Source organism: Leptonychotes weddellii, chromosome 11 (assembly GCF_054177405.1).
Source record: "Leptonychotes weddellii isolate Sample4059 chromosome 11, ASM5417740v2, whole genome shotgun sequence".
Taxonomy (NCBI): domain Eukaryota; kingdom Metazoa; phylum Chordata; class Mammalia; order Carnivora; family Phocidae; genus Leptonychotes; species Leptonychotes weddellii.
This window is the reverse complement of record NC_138379.1, coordinates 88450347-88465609: the sequence shown is the minus strand read 5'-3', so window position 1 is coordinate 88465609 and position 15263 is coordinate 88450347. Positions and strand designations below refer to the sequence as shown.

Below are 15263 nucleotides of genomic sequence, written 5' to 3'. Positions count from 1 at the left end.
AACTTCTCAAACTCAACACCCAAAAAACAAATAATCCAGTCAATAAATGGGCAGAAGACATGAACAGACACTTCTCCAAAGACATACAAATGACTAACAGACACATGAAAAAATGTTCATCATCATTAGCCATCAGGGAAATACAAATCAAAACCACAATGAGATACCACCTCATGCCAGTTAGAATGGCAGGAAACAACAAGTGTTGGCGAGGATGCAGAGAAAGGGGAACCCTCTTACACTGTTGGTGGGAATGCAGCTGGCACAGTCACTCTGGAAAACAGTATGGAGGTTCCTCCAGGTGTTAAAAATAGAGCTACCCTATGACCCAGCAATTGCACTACTAGGTATTTACCCCAAAGATATAGACGTAGTGAAAAGAAGGGCCATATACACCCCAATGTTCATAGCAGCAATATCCACAATAACCAAACTGTGGAAGGAACCAAGATTCCCTTCAACAGATGAGTGCATAAAGAAGATGTGGTTAACATATACAATGGAATATTATTCCTCAGCCATCAGAAAGGATGAATACCCACCATTTGCATCGACATGGATGCAACTGGAAGGTGTTACGCTAAGTGAAATAAGTCAAGCAGAGAAAGACAATTATCATATGGTTTCACTCATATGTGGGACATAAGGAATAGCGCAAAGACCACAGGGGAAGGGAGGGAAAAATGAATGGGAAGAAGTCAGAGAGGGAGACAAACCATGAGAGACTCTGGACTCCAGGAAACAAACTGAGGGTTGCTGAAGGGAGGTGGGTGGGGGGATGGGGTAACAGGATAATAGGTATTAAGGAGGGCACGTGTGGTGATGAGCACTGGGTGTTATATACAACTAATGAATCGTTGAACACTACATCAAAAACTAATGAGGTATTATATATTGGCTAATTGAACATAATAAAAAATTAATTAATTAATTAAAATTTAAATTGCCAGTGTTTCGTGGCTACCATAATGGGCAGCATAGATCTGGAATTTATAAAGAATACTTAAAATTCAACAGTAAGACAAAAAAAAAACAAAAAACCCTCAACATGAATAAGTGATGTGAACTGACACTTTACCAAAGATGATATATGGATGCCAAATAAACCCATGAAAAGATGCTCAACTTCATTAGTAATCAGGAAAATACAAATTAAAACCACAAAGAGGTATAACACACATACAAGAATGACTAAAATTTTTAAAAGATGACCATACTCAGTGTGGGTGAAGATGTGGAACTGTAACTTCCATATACTGCTACTGGGAATATAAAATGGTATAATCACTTTGGAAAACACTTTGGCAGTTTCTTAATACATCCACCATACAACCCGGAGATTCTAATTCTTGGTACTTACCAAGAAAATAAAAACATATGAAGTAAAAGTACACACAGATGCTGTACATGAATGTACAAAGCAGCTTTATTTTTAATCTCAAAATTGTCAAAAACCCTACCAGTAGGTAAAAGGGATAAACAATTTGTGGTATACCCACACAGTACAATACTGCTCAGCAATAAAAAGTAACATGGTATATTTATACGAAATTCTCAGAAATGCAAACTAACCTATAGTGACATCAAACAGATCACTGATCGCCTGAGGACAGGTTGGTAGGGTAGCATGAAAAAAAGAATCACAAAGGCACATGAGCAATCTTTTGGAGGTTATGAAAATGTTCATTATCTTGATTGTAGTGGTGGTTTCATGGACATAATATGTAAAAATTCATCAAACTGCATACTTTAAATATGAGTACTTTACTGATAATTACAATAAATCTTTAAAAAACAACAAAAAAATCGATGAAATAAAAAATGAACACACAATGGGGAAAAGCAGCAAAACCAAAAGCTGGTTCTTTGAAAAGATAAATAAAACTGATGCATCTCTAACTAGACTGATCTAGGAAAAAAGAAGAATTCAGAAATTACTAATATCAAGAATGAAAGAAATAGGGATGCTTGGGTGGCTCAGTTGTTAAGCATCTGCCTTTGGCTCAGGTCATGATCCCAGGGTCCTGGGATCAAGCCCTGTGTTGGGCGCCCTGCTCAGCGGGAAGCCTGCTTCTCCCTCTCCCACTCCCCCTGCCTTGTATTCCCTCTCTCGCTGTCTCTCTCTGTCAAGTAAATAAATAAAATCTTAAAAAAAAAAAAAGAAAGAAAGAACTGTAATGACAGTTCTTACAGATATTAAAAACAAAAAATATTATGAATAACTTTGTGGTGATTAAGTTGACAACTGGGATGAAGTGTACACATTCTTTGAAATAAACAAATTACCAAAACTAACTCAAGAAGGAACGTTTTATCTCTGTTAAACATATTAAAATCATAATTTAAAACCTTTCCAGAAAAAAAACCCTCAAACCCTAGATAACTTTACTAGTGAATTCTACCAAGCATTTTAGGAGGAAATACTGTCCATTCCCTTATACACCCTTCCGGAAGGAGGAGGGAACACTGCCCAGATCATTTTATGAGGCCACCATTATCCTGGTGCCCAAACTAGACAAAGATAGTACAGGAAAACTGCAGCCCTATCCCTAATGTATATGGACTGCAAATACTTTATAAATCCACACATAACCCCATTCTAACTGTAAGAAAACATCAGACAAACCCAAAATAAGGACATTCTACTAAATGCCTCAAAAATGTCAAGGTCATCAAAAACAAGAAAGGTCTGAGAAACTGTCATAGTCTAGAGGAGCTTAAGGAAGATATAATGACTAAATCTAATACTGTACTTGGGATGAGATCCTGGGATAGAAAAAAGGACATTAGGTAAAAATCTGATAAGTATAACCGTCAGTTAATAACAAGGTATTAATACTGGTTCATTAGTTGTGACAAAGGTACTACAGTATTTTGAGATGTTAACAAGGTACAATGGTTGATGGTACCCAGAAACTCTGTAAGATTCTTGCAACTTTTCTATAAATCTAAATCTATTCTAAAATAAAAGCTTATTTAAAAAATACTGTAATTCACTATATTAAGACTAAAAAAAGAAAGCAACAACAACATATGATCATTTCAAAGTTGCGTGAGAAGTGTTTGACAAAATTCAATACCCATACATGACAAAACACTAAAAAACTGGAATTAAAACGTAATTCCTCAATACTGGAAATCTACAAAAAAACCCTATAGCTAGCTAATATCATATGTTGGAGATAAAAGTAGCAGAATCATTTCAGAGCAATTCTATCACTTTCATTTAAAGTGATGATCTCTCATTTGTCCACATGAAATACAACAGACAGAATCTAATGGCCACAAAGAGATTATAATAATAATAATGAAGTTTCATAAACCTAGCTTCTAGAAATGTTCTTTATCTTATGAGATAGCAAATTCTCAAAATTGAAATGATTTTATTGAGGCAGTATATAGTATGTTGGGTAAGGTCACAAATTGTAACATCATAGAGAAATAAATTTTTTTTTTAAAGATTTTATTTATTTATTTGAGAGAGAGAGAATGAGAGAGAGAGAGCACATGAGAGGGGGGAGGGTCAGAGGGAGAAGCAGACCCCCTGCTGAGCAAGGAGCCCGATATGGGACTCGATCCCGGGACTCCAGGATCATGACCTGAGCCGAAGGCAGTCGCTTAACCAACTGAGCCACCCAGGCGCCCTGAGAAATAAATTTAAATTTCAACTCTTTTACTTGACAGCTGAGAGGCTTAAGCTAAATTATTTTAAATTTCTAAGATTAAAAATCTTTACTATAAAATGAAAAAGTCACTTAAAAATATATACACAAAATACTTAACTAGGAACCTGGTAAATGGTAAGCATTCAATTTAAATTAGAGCTTTTATTAGTATTGCCAACATTAACACATTGTCCTACACCATTAAAATTCACCATGTTGAAAATTTGCTCAATTAGCCAATCTGTTAATGTCACTATATTTATCCAGTCTTCAAAAGCTAGAAACTTCATTCTTAATTCCTTCTTCTTTATATCCAAATTTGATTCTCACTCTCTAAATTTTTCCCCTTCACCATATAAGCTCTTCATTATCATTTGCCTGAATTATTTTCACCTGTCTCCTAAATAGTCTACCTGCCTCAACCATCTCTCTTCCAATCAATTCTTTGTTAGGGCTGTCTTTCAAAAACAAAAATTAAATCAAACCACTAATTCTGATTTTCTTGATTATTGCTCTACTACCCAGAAATCCAAAGTACTCAGCCTGACAAAGGCAATTCCCATTCTGGTCTTTGTTTTGCTACCCTCATCACCTGTCACTCCTTCCTAAAAACTCTGAACTCTAATTTATATTCTCATTAGTAGAACATTATGTCTCCTGTTCCCTCTGCTAAGAAACTCCTATACATCCATCAAACCCCAGCATAAGCAGTATCACCTCTGTGACACTTTCCCTCAAGGCCTAAGGCAGTTGCTTTGTTGTTTTATTTCTACCTTCATTATAGCACTTATAGGCTATTAAAGTAATTTATTTCTGACATTTTTTTCCTTATCTACTTGATTGTGAGCTCCCTGAAGGCTAGCATAGAAAAACTCTTATCTAGTAAGAGTGCCTCCCTCATGGTGGGCAGTCTGAATAAATGACAACATTTTTGTAGGAAAAAGCTGAGATGTCAGAAATAAAACATATATGTTACAACTTCCAAACACTTAGCATATTTAACTCCATATTTCATGTTATAAGTTAAAGCAAATCCATAGAATTTTATTTATTTTCAATATATTTACATAAACACATAAATACAGCAGGTAGAGAATATTTCTACCATACACAGCATCAGATATGATGTTGATGATTCAATCATAAAATTATGTACATAAACTTGGAAGTCTAATGACAGAAAAAGGTATCAAGAGGGATATCCATGAATACAGATCAAAATTTCATTTTTACCTCCCTGCATTTTTCAGATTTTCTAAAACACACATGTCTAACTTTCTAACAGCTATGTTTTTAAATTTTTTTTTTTTTTTAAAGATCTTATTTATTTATTTGACAGACAGAGACACAGCGAGAGAGGGAACACAAGCAGGGGGAGTGGGAGCGGGAGAAGCAGGCCCCCCCGCGGATCAGGGAGCCCGATGCGGGGCTCGATCCCAGGACCCTGGGATCATGACCTGAGCCGAAGGCAGACGCTTAACGACTGAGCCACCCAGGCGCCCCTAACAGCTATGTTTTTAAAGAACAAACAAAAACTAGATACTCCAGAAAGCCATAGTTATCAAAAAAGTTAGGATTATTAAATCTCTTAAAAGTTAATTTATAGAGTATGCATCACAGAAATCTCCTAAAGGACCATGCTTGTAGAAATTATTTTTTTCCCAAAAACAGACGGGTTAGTTTCAATGAAGGACAAAAAAAAAGCAACCAAAACCAAGGTATAAATAAAAAATAAAGTGAACAACTGAAGCTAGGTTGGTCTTCAATTATCCAGATGTTTCAGGTTCAAGTGCTTTGGGGGCCTCACAAGCCTCAAATTACTGCCACAATCCTGTGTTTTGCTTTGTATATATATGCACATAATATTAAGAATACTGTTTGGCAATACATAAAGAACTCTTACAACTCATTAATAAAAAGACAAGTAACCCAATTAAAAATGTCTAAGTTTTAAATAGAACATTTCCCCCAAAAGATACAAATGGCAAGTAAACACATGAAAAGATGCTCAACATCATAACGCAATGAGAACCAGGAAGAGGCGCCTCTTTGCTCTGGCTGAGAGAGCTATAGTCAAAATGCCAGAAAATAACAAGGGTTGTCAAGGGCGTGGAAAAAGCAGAGCCCTTATGTGTTGCTGGCGGGAGTACGATGGTGCAGCTGTGTTGGAAAACGAGTTTGGCAGTTCCTTAAAAAGCTAAACACAGAGTTATCACATGACCCAGCAATTCCACCCTAGATATACATCCAAGAGAAATGAAACATACATCCGCACAAAAACTTGTATATGAATTTTCACAGCAGCATTATTCATAATAGCTAAAAAATTGAAAATACCCAAATGTCCATCAACGAGCAAATAAACAAAATGTGGTGTATCTATCCACCTAATGAAATATTATTTCACAATTAAAAGTAATGAAGTACTAATTCAAAGTACAACATGGAAGAACCCTGAAAACATTATGCTAACTGGAAGAAGCCAGTCAAAAAAGACCACATAGTGCATGCCGGCATTTATATGAAATGTCTAGAAGAGATAAAGCTATAGGAACAGAAAAGAGAAGAGTGGCTGCTTAGTACTGGAGACAGGGGAAGAAAGGACATGGGAGATAAAGAGGAAGGACAGCTCATGGCTATGGGGTTTCTTCTAGGAGGGATGAGAATGCTTTAAGTCTGTGGTAATAGAGGGTGCCTGGATGGCTTCAGTTAGTTAAGCATCCGACTCTTGGTTTTGGCTCAGGTCATGATCTTGCAGTAGCGGGATGGTGCCCTGTGTCCACCTCACTGCTCAGCAGGGATTCTGCTTCAGATTCTCTCTCCTTCTCCCTCTGCTCCTCCCATCACTTGTGCCCACGCGCGCTCTCTCTCTCAAATAAATAAATAAAATCTTAAAAAAAGACTGTGGTAATAGCTGCACAATTCTGTGAATATTTTTAAAACAACTGAATTGTATACTTTAAATGGATGACTTATATGGTATAAACTGTATCTCAATAAAGCTGTTTAAAGAAACAATGTCATCTGGCCCCTTTTCCAACAAATTATGTGATCTGGAAAGTGAGCATTTTCATTGACAAATGAAAACAGTAGCTGTTTCCATCTTTCCACTTCTAGTTATGAGAATACATAAAAGGTACATGGGAGAAACACTCTAGAAAGCTAGTTTAATAAACTGAAGATAACTACTGGCTATCTATCGCTGCCTAACAGATTACCCCAAACATTGCAGCTTAAACCAACATTTATTATCTCACACAGTTTCTAATGGTCAGGAACCAAGGAGTGGCTTAGCTGGCTGGGCCTGGCTCAGATCACTTACGAGGCTGCAGTCAGGCGAGGGCTGTGATCTCCGAAAACTTGACTGGGGTTGGAAAACCCAGTCCCAAGCTCATTCCTATGGCTGTTGGTTGGAGGCTTCAGTTCCTCCCCTATAGGCATCTCCATAGGACTGCTCAGGACATGGTTTCCCACAGAACAAGTCATCAGAGAGACAGAGAGAGTATGACAATTAAGACAGAGGCTCGGCCTTAATCTTAAAAGTGATACACCAACATTTTTGCAATATTCTACTGGTTACACAGATCACTTCTGATCAGTGTGGGAGGGGATTAGACAAGAGGGTGAATACCAGGAGGTGGGAATCCCTGGGGCCCTTATGGAGGCTGGTACCAAATGACATTAGAATGATAAACAGCAAATGCTTGACCTTGGCAACGAAAGAGGACAGAAGGGATACATAGTCCTTAGTAGCGTGACAGACACACTCCTGGGGATGTAAGAGTTGCGATAAAAAAGTTTGCAAGGAGCATTCATACCATTGTCCATTCTCCATGTGGTGAAGCTGCAATTAGCATAAAGAAACAAAACTGTGACGTTGGGGGCTGGAGGAAGAAGTACATAAACGATTTCGTCAACCTCACTCTCCCCTCCTCCCCACCACTGACAGATGAGCAGACAGTCCCTGTTGCAGAAAGGTTAGGTGACTCTACGAAGGTCATCCAGTGACTGAGCAGGAATGAGACCCCATTCTCCGTGTCTTCTCAATACATCAGGAGCTATCCACAGAGAACCGCCGGCAGTGACCCACAGCAGAGGAGACGTAAATGTGCGGGCAGTACTTCACACCCATCAAACACTCAGTCACTCCAGAACTGATACTTCTTTTTGTGATTTTCTGACGCTGGCTGTGTTACTTTCTCAGGCACTAGTGGACGCTTAGCCCTCTTTCCACTCCAACTGAGAGCTGTCCTACTTAGCTGGGGGAGGAAGGAATCACTCATTCAGCTCAGCTAGTATTACAGAGTTTCTGTTCCATAGCCAGCACTGAACATGCAGATGTGAAGAACAGAAAACACTTGGTCCCTTCACTCACAAGGCAGATACTCAAGTTGAGAAAACAAGACCTACATGTGGAACACTAAGAAATTATACATCATGTGACAGGGCAGAGCAAGGATTTATGTATTTTCAACAGTTTTATTTACCAAAAAACTTACATAATATTACAGTGTGCCAGATACATTACATATCAACTCTCTGAATCCCCTATAAGTTATCCTCATTTTATAGATGAGGAAAGTGAGGCCTTAACAGGTTAAGGAGCTTGTCAAAGTGCTCTCTCCTGGTAAGAAGCAGGGCCAGATTCGACCCAGGTTGGATGGCTGCAGGGCCCGCACTTTCTCAACCACCATACTATGACGCTTCTTGATAATCATGACAGTTATTCTTCCTCCTCCCTCATAAGTTCTTTTTTCAGGGTTCTGAAGGAAAGTCGATAATGGGACTCTAAAGCTCCTCTGAGAAGTCCTAGCTTTCACGCTGCACAGGGGAAGGGAGGCCCCAGCCCAGCATAGTAAGGATGTCTCAGGGCAGTGGCTAGCCCTGTGGACAGGGGTGTGGAAGGGGGAGTCAACATCACCAATAAGGCAGTCAGTGCTTCCCTGGTGCCAATATGGGAGATAAGACTGAATCATAACTGCAATTAGCAAATTAAGCTATAGTTGGAAAGAAGAAATTAAATGGATGCATTGTTCTGCAAGTGCAAAAATAATTTAACTCTACAAAAGTCCACTAGAATGTGGAGAGACTTAATATAATCTAATGATGTCCTCCCAGGATCATGCCAGAGGAAAACAGCACAATACACCAGGAACAGATGTATCTGATCTTTTTAAAGAACATGAAAAGTAGCTTGAAAAGAATAAGGTGATCTGTGCGTCTGGAAAGCTTTTTGCTTAAGAAAGCAATGAGTTACATTTTGGTAAAAATTTGCCAACTTTGCCACCTTATAAAGCAATAGCTGTCTCTTTCCTTTACAACCAAATTTTACAACTTTGGAAAATGTTCCTCACAAGGAAAGAGGAATCTTGCAGGTGGCTGGCGATCTTCATGTATCAAGTTTCTACTTTGTGTTCTTCTGATCACACACCTTGAATTATCTATGGGTCTCTCAATGAAAACCTATGGACACATGGTCCCAAACTGTAGGAAGAGGCCTCCTGCAGAGCTGGCTGGCACAGAGTGCAGTACGATGAGAGGTATCTGCACAGGTTTTCTTCTAAGATAATGTGTCTATATAGCTTATTGTGATTTTGAAAAGGTATTAAGGATTTTTAAAAAATCCCTCTAAAATTCAAAATTTTATTTCAAAGTCTTGTACCAAGAAACTGTATCTAGATACGGAAGGTTTACAGAATTCCAAAAAAAAGTCTAGTAATTGACCTTTCCTATAAATTATATCAAACTGTTACCACAACTATCTTAGAGTCTTCAGTATGAGAATGGCCTTTATGAGGTCATTCAATTCATTCCAGTTACCATATCTGGAAAGTTCACACTGAACAATCATAGGTAGAGGAGGATTTTCATTGTTATGAAAGTAGATTTGACCACAATCCTCAGTAAACCACTCCAGAGTATAAATGTACTCCTTACATATGAAAGAATGATGTGTTATCATCTACCTCAGATGAGTACTAAAATGATAATGTTAACATAACAGAAAAAAAGGAAATGAGGTAATGAGAAATTTGTAGAACACAATGGGGGATAGATTAGGTAAGGCAATGTTAGTGTGCATGCATGCCCGCACGTGTGTGTGTGTGTGGGGGGGGGTCATGCACAACAGAAGTGAACTGACCAAAAGGAAGCAGAAGCCAGCCAGCAAACAGCTGCTGCCCCAGTTCTCTAACACCTTCTGATGTGGATCTCTCATCCTAGCATCCTTATCTCAAACCGGCCAATTCTCTATGTGTCTCATCTTGACTCATAGCTTTGGCACATACGGCTCTCCTCGAGACCCTTCATCTGGAGGGGCCCACCAAACCAGGTCAATCCTCCGTGTCTCAGGACCTTATTTCCCAGAATCATTCCAAGCATACTTTGAACTTCTGCCTAGGGAGACCTCAAGAGTGGTCAGGGTCTGCCAAGAATAAATCCAAAATGTTCTGAGTTAATCTTGCATCAGGCCAGACCTAGAAATATAATTGACTTGTAAAATGAATTTAATATTAGAGTCCAGCTAGCTTCTAGACTGCATCTTTCATCCTTTTTATTTCTAATCTGCTGTGGTTCTCAGAGAGTCTTTCTAGGAGGATTCTGTATACTTCCACTTCTGTTGTTACTACTGTTACTACTACTAGTAGTAATAATAATAACCTTCATACATAGAGCACTGATTATGTGCTGGTGATGACATTAAGGAATTTACATATATAAGACCCATTTAGTCTTCCTTATAATCTTACAAGATAGGTTATTATCCCTGGTTTAAAAACTTACCCAACATCATAAAGCTAGTAAGGACCAGTATCAGGATTCAAACCTGGCAATCTGGCTCTAGAATCCATGCTGTTAGACATTATATCAAGCCCTTTTGTTTGAATAATGCAAAGAATATACCATCAAAACCAGGAGGCCTGCATTTCTAATCCCGTCTCTAAGTCTACAATCAACTGTGTGACCTAGGGCAAGTCTTTGACTCAATTTCCACTTTATAATGAGCCAGGCTCAGTGATTTGCTTCTGGTTATACAATGCTATGATGATGAAGTAGGAGCTTTTCACTAACAAACTTGACTTTGCTGGATGAGTCAGAAGGTTTAAAGCTTGGAAATGAAATATATCTAAGGGAAGGAAAGAGGCAACTAATAATAACTAAGTCAATCTTCTAAGAATTTTCACACTTCATATTTTGTGATACAAGCATTAGATTCATACTTTACAGAGGAAAGCACTGAGACTCAGAGATCAGGTGATTTTTCCAAGGTCACACAGACAGGATGGACCGATGCATGGGAACACTGCTAAAGCTCCAGCCCTTCCTGCAGCACCACGATGCTTCCCTGACTGTCCTTTCAGCAGCAGTGAGCAAAGATCGAAAAGGGAATCTATATAAAGTCCCTAGCACGAAGTCTTGCGAACAGCACATATGCAGTAAATTAATTTGGATGTGGGGATGGAAACAGGTGAATATCAACTTAAAAGTGCTAACACGTTGTAACTTAAAACAAAAGTGGGTACATTTTTGTGTAACTTCTACAGGGTGGGCTGAGTAACTATCAAAACAAGTGAATTTCTGGAGGGAAAGTCTATATGACTTGAATCTATCCCTGAGTAAACAATGAAGAAATACCATGAGAATGCCAATAAATGTGGTATTTCCAGATCGTATGAGTTCGTGGGGTATTTGGCTGCATAAAATAATTTCCTAACAATAACTCAGAGTCACTTTGTCAAAAGGAATCTGCCTTTCTCCCTAGCCAGAATTTCATCAATAATACTGACGAACAAGGAAAGTCTCTCATGTGTTGACTACCTAAAGGAGGGCAGGAAAGGCAGAATCTTATGAAACTACTAAACTGTGCAAACTTACTAAGTTTCTGTTCTGGTTTGGAAATGGAGTCACTTATTCACTCACCAATTCATCCAACAAATAATAATTGAACACCAGTACGTACAAAATGGAACACGACCCAAATGGTGATGCTAATGCAGTGGGAGGAGTGCTTACAACGAAAAGCACCAGAGGCGTGAATGTTATCTATGACGGGTTAGAGGAGTGCCTGAAGGAAGTGACATCTGAGCCAACGCGAGAGCATAGTGTGCTTAGGAAAGTGCAAGGAGTTAAGAATGATTAGAATTCAGAGTATGCATAAGGAAGTCTTTTGAGTGACTGAATTTCATAATTATGTAGCCATAGAACTAGAGGTAGAAGGGTTTTCAGATCAGACAGTAAGTTTGACACTGTATTTTACGTTTAAGGAAACTAAGTCCTCTAATTAGGTACCTAGAGTGTTACCACGAGGACGACTACTACATGAGGTGAGGCTGTTCTCAAATACAGAACTGAACGCTGTTGTGTCTGAGAGTAAGAACAGCTGAATGCAGCCACGCTGGAAAATCACTAACCTTCTTAGTGTGAAGGCCTGTCGTCTGCTATGACACATACTAAAATGCTTAGAGAAATCACAGCTAGCTGATCTGAATGGTCCACATACAAAAAAGAAAAGTTAAAATCTATAAACCACCCCTCCTTATGTATTGTAAGGGCTGATCCAAGAACACTGGAGATAAAACTTCAACACATACAGTTAACTCATCAATTAACCTAAGTCTTCCCTCTCTTTTAAAACTAGCTCTTGGGCGCCTGGGTGGCTCAGTCGTTAAGCGTCTGCCTTCGGCTCAGGTCATGATCCCAGGGTCCTGGGATCAAGTCCCACATTGGGTTCCCTCCTTGGTGGGAAGCCTGCTCTCCCTCTCCCACTCCCGCTGCTTGTGTTCCTGCTCTCGCTATCTCTGTCTCTGTCAAATAAATAAATAAAATCTTTAAAAAAAAATAAAACTAGCTCTTGTTCATTAAATTTAATAAAAATTGAGGTGCAACAGCTATTAAATGAAGCCATTCTTTTAAATCTCCTGTGGATGTTTGCTAAACTTTGGACAAAAATTTTATCATCATTAATTACTAAGCAACACCTTACTGGGAAACCACAGTAGAAACAGTGACATTCTGTCACAAAGCCAAAATCAAGTAAGGGTACAATACAAGAAATACGCAATGCTATGGTGACTGTGTATTTAATTCAAGAAATATGAAGTGCTAAAGTACTCTCTTTCTTTTACAGGTTAGTTCCCATGATATTACATGTAAAGAAATAGTAAAGATTCTTTTTAGGTACTAGAATTTTATCGTACAAAGTTCTACTTGAAGTAACTGTGCTATCAGCTTGGATTTAGAAGATTTTCATGTTTCCTGGGTGCAACAGAGAGTAAAGCAAAATTCTTTTTTTTTTTTAAGATTATTTATTTATTTATTTATTTATTTATTTATTTATTTATTAGAGAGAGAGAGAGTGCAAGCACATGTGTGAGGGGTTGGGGAGGTACAGAGGGAGAAGGAGAGACAGAATCTCATGCAGACTCAGTGCTGAGCATGGAGCCTGATGCGGGGCTCAATCTCACAACCGTGAGATCAGGGACCTGAGCTGAAATCAAGAGTCGGACACTTAACTGACCAAGCCACCCAGGTTTCCCTAAAAGCACTCTTTTAAAAAAGGGATTCTTTTGTAGCTTGTCATAGTGGTTCTCCACCAAGGAGGTATTGGAATCAACCATGAAGAGTTTGACAATTATGCAGCTGTCTGGATCCCACTGCAGAACACTAACTAGAAAACTTTGGAAACCACCAGACTAGAAGAACTTTATGGTTCTTTCCAATCCAGAGATAACATTATATACAAAAACCTTGTACACATTCAACACCCAACAGCTTTCTTTTTGTACACATTAACTGCCCAACACTACACAGAGTAAAAGCACTATTTCTGTATGATAGATGAAGGCCCTGTTCCCCTGCGCTATGCATTCACTTTACTGACCTGGAGAAACTCATAAGAAATAAATTGAAGATTAAAACATACACAACTTCGGGCGCCTGGGTGGCTCAGTCGGTTAAGCGACTGCCTTTGGCTCAGGTCATGATCCTGGAGTCCCGGGATCGAGTCCCGCATCGGGCTCCCTGCTCAGCCGGGATTCTGCTTCTCCCTCTGACCCTCCTCCCTCTCGTGCTCTCTGTCTCTCATTCTCTCTCGCAAATAAATAAAATCTTTAAAAAAAAAAAAAAACAAAACAAACATATACAACTTCAACTTAAATACACTTTTTTCCTCTGGTTATTTTGACACAAGTCCATCATATTTCATTATTTCTGAGGCAGAAATTTGGGGAACTGGCTTTAATGTAAGCCCTAATTATTGCAGAGGTAATGGGAAGGCAGGAATGGGGAAGGACATGGCTGTGTATTAGTACATTGGTTTTCTGACTCACAACAATCCCGGTAAGGTGGGTAAGTGTTGTCAGTGTTACAGACCTGGTACTTCATCTGCCTTCTCAACCTTATTAGACCCAATTCCCCAGTGTAACACTCACATCTACACATATGTATTCATTTCCATTCCTGCTTTTCTACCCTGAAATGAAATTCACAGATATATAACAGAATTTCAAAAGTATCAATAAAATGCCCTAACAGTAATACAAAGGAAAATAAAAGTAATTAATAAATTATGTATTTCAATAGGTGTATGCTCCTGATTGACTATACTAAAAGACAATGAAGTAGTCAGATGCTTACACTACTTATAATTCATATATTTCAATTTAAGAGACGTTGGATAGTAAGAAACTGTAACACACAAGTACAGGAAAATGAAATAAAGTCAAACGATTTTCTGAAATGATCCCAAATAATATAAAGTACTATTATCTTTTGATATGCAAGCTAGTGGCATTTCTGGAAAATTTAGTGTTTATTAAGACAAAAGTATATAAAAATACTTTGTCTTTATATATAAAACAGAGTTAGGTTATAGGCAGAGACAATCAGATAAAGTTTTTCAGCTCCCTTCACAAACATGCCATGCATGAGACCCTCAAAGCCATGTAGGTACCCCACAATTCTTTGATGTGCAAGATACCCTGTGCATTACATGATGTCTACCATCTCTGGCCATTGCCCACTAAATCGCTGAGATAAACTCAAATGCTCCACAAAATTCCAAACTTCCAAACGTGAACTTTAAGTATCAACATGCATACTATTACAGATTCTCACAGGCTTGGGAGTAAGTGGGCCACTACTGACCCCTGATCTTGGGCTAAAGATTCTCTGATATAAGGGCTACTTATAATTGAAAAGCCTAGGACACATCTATCCTAGAAGCTTCCAATAAGAAATTATACCCAAAACTGTTTTTTAAAAGTAGATAATAAAGCTATTTATATATATATATATATATATATATATAGTTGTACTAATAATTCTGCCTCCTCTACCTCCCCCAAAAAATACTTATAACTTTTCTAGATAATCAAGGTCAAACTGTGAAAATATTACCATTCTCTTTTTTCCACACTAATGCAAAGATACATTAAAGCAAATAATCCAGAAGTCATTTATATAGACAGTCAAATGTATTATTTATTTGGAAGAAGAGTATCTTCCTAATTAAGTTTTGATTAGGCATCTATTAAAAGTAATTTACATTTCCTGATCTGATCAACCCAATGCCTAAAGTATGTGTCTTCTAGGGGCAGG

At 38.3% G+C, this 15263-nt stretch overlaps 1 protein-coding gene across 1 annotated transcript in view; it reads right to left on the bottom strand.

The window, feature by feature from the left end:
* ARHGAP20 (Rho GTPase activating protein 20) overlaps positions 1-15263 on the bottom strand; it is a 124184-nt gene that overhangs the window by 89151 nt on the left and 19770 nt on the right. The gene's annotated exons all lie outside the window — the stretch shown is intronic.